Below are 2,949 nucleotides of genomic sequence, written 5' to 3'. Positions count from 1 at the left end.
TGGCTTGTCCAAATAGTGACATTTTTTAAAGCTTAATTTTCCTGTTAGCTGATTTAAAAGTTTTTTCATTCAAACTTTTATATAGATCTAACCTACATTTTAAATAGGTTAATTGACTAATAGATAAGTGAGAAAAGGCCTTTATACAAAATAAACTAGTATATTTTATATGAAGATTAAAATCAAAACTATTTAAAGCATTAAATAAGGATGGAAATAGATAACTTAAGCTTCATAAGAGACAAATCTTATTTGTTTTACAAGAGATATTCATACAAGTTTTAGTTATTTAGGTCGGTTATTAAAGTAATTAATCAATCTTGTTCTCCCACAAACTGTTGTCCATTGAGCTAGCCTAAATCTATTGGGTGATTAGAATTTAATTTTTAATTATACACGTGAAATTCTTTTTTGTCGAAACTTGAGAAAAACAGTTAATTTAATAGTTTTATATTTTTAAATAAATTAGTTTCTGATTATATATTAGTTTAAAAATATCTTTATTGTAAATAAGATAAAACTAAAATTAATAGCCATATAACAGCAGTGCTAATTTGGACAATAAAAATTATAAAAATAAATTTCGAGGTATTGAATACCAAGAAAAGGGGTGTAATGTATTGAAAATAGAAATTCCATTGTACGGATGCATATTTCGTGGGCCCTATTGAGAATTAAATCCAATAAAAGCCGTGTGTACAGTGTACACTGAGAATGCGACATCTCTGCATAAATGTTCATGTAGCATTTTTTATAGTTCTTTTCACAACAATTTTTTACAACAATGTTCAGTGTACACTGAGAATACTGCCTACCTTTTTTTTTTACTCGCATTAATTTTTCCCAAATAAAGAGCGATGAATTTTATATTTTTATGCATCGTTTGACCTATTTTAACTGGTTTTCATAACAATTTATAATTTTAAATTAATTCAAATAATTAAAATAGATATAGTTTGTCCACAAACGTACGCCATATTTAACACTATATTTTATGCATTAGCAAAATATAAATTGAGAAAATAGGTATGCATCGAGAGCGCAAAGTATAGTTGATATCTATAATAATTATTTTAAAAGTTATATTAACACTAATTTATAAAAAACTAACATGTGAATTTTATAAAAAGGAAAACAAATTATATCACTCATCAGCAACATCGTCACAATTGCATGCTAGCAGTCAAGTATTTGAGCAAATACCTACTTGTATATATATATTTTTGTACTGCTTGCCTACCTACGTGTATCTATTCTCTTCTTATAAACGATATAAATATGCTTCTGTAAAAAGAAACATTGATTTAAAATGAAAAAGTTTTTATCTCTTATTACATAATTATTAACTCAAGTTTAACTATTTACGATATTAAAATGATTTAATTGCAAATTTTAATCCTAATATTATTTTAGTAAATTTTATCCTAAATAATTAATTTGACACATTTTACCCCTAACTTATAAAAAACTTATGAATTTTACCTTTGTTATTTAACTAAGAAAAGTTGACCTAACATGCTGACATAATTGTATTTTGTACCTTCAACTTTTTAATTTTTAGCGAATGTTACCTCTATTTTTTTTTTTTGCAAAATTTATCCCAAACTCCTTTACTTTTTTTTTTTACTAATTTCATCTCTAGCTTTTTTTTTTTGTTGCAATTTTTACACCAACTTTTGAGCTTACCAAGGGACAATTAGCAAACAAAGATGGAAATTAAGGTAAAATTACAAATTTTTAAAAATTGGAGATAAAATGTGGCAAATGAATTTATTGAGAATATAATTTACTAAAGAGTAAAAAGTTAGAGGTAGAAATATAATTAAGCCTATTAATATTGTTGGATCAAAGTTTGAAGCCTTGAAGATTTGTCTATAGGTCTTAGTTTTGGTTTGATTATTTTACAATACTAAACAAGTTTTATAAGATGTGTCATTTGTATTGATTGTTTTATTTTAGTTATCACGATGTTTGACATAGTTTAAGTTTTTTTATATTTATGCTTAGTATGAATCAAAGATGTTTGAAAAATGGATTGATCTCTATGTTCTTAGAAGCAATGAGTTCAACACGGTGTAATAGATTACAAGATTTTCTAATCAATTACAAAGTGTTAAAACAAGCAACAAAACTCTATTCTACTTGAAATTTGGCAAGAAGCATCGAATTAACCGATTATTAGTTTTTATAATCGATTACAAAAGCCAATTCCAGAAGAAGGAAGACTCTATAGCTTGGGATAATCGATTACCATTTATCGTAATCGATTGACTGTCTCTGGAAGCTTAAGGAGCTCTGTGTGTGTTGAAATAATTGATTATCATTACCATAATTGATAATCGATTATTCTACCAAAGCATGAGAAACTCTCTTTTTGAAACGAGATAATTGATTACTAAGTTTCTAGATAGGAATGCAAAACAAAGAAGAATTTGACAAATTAATCAATTATCATATTTGACAATCAATTAAATTAGTTTTATGTGTCAAAATTATAAATACCCTTTTATGTTCTTTTCATTAGTGACTCTTGATATGTTTTTTAACTTTGAAAAAATACCTCAAGAGAGTCACCTAAGGGAATTTCATTGCATTTATTATGGAGATTCAAGCTGATTAAGATTCATTTATTGTTCATCATGATCTGATCATTCTTAGAAGAAGAGGTTGAAGATATTGTGATCTACATATCAAAGTGTATTTATTCCTATTATGAATTTCTTTCTTGTTTCTGATTTTGGTTAGGATTACCAAGAGTTTTGTGAGTTGATAGGGTTTCAATTCCATCCTTTTTTTCTCTTGTAGGGTTTAAGGAAAGAATTACTACATGTGCATAATATTTGTACCTAATTTTCTAATAGTAAAAATTCTAAGGGATCCCATAACAACTTAATGTAGGTCCTTTAAGGATCAAACCAATATAAATTTTCTGTGTAATTATGTTTCTCT

Source organism: Glycine max, chromosome 9 (assembly GCF_000004515.6).
Source record: "Glycine max cultivar Williams 82 chromosome 9, Glycine_max_v4.0, whole genome shotgun sequence".
Classification (NCBI taxonomy): domain Eukaryota; kingdom Viridiplantae; phylum Streptophyta; class Magnoliopsida; order Fabales; family Fabaceae; genus Glycine; species Glycine max.
The sequence above is the reverse complement of the archived record's forward strand: the minus strand, read 5'-3'. Positions refer to the sequence as shown.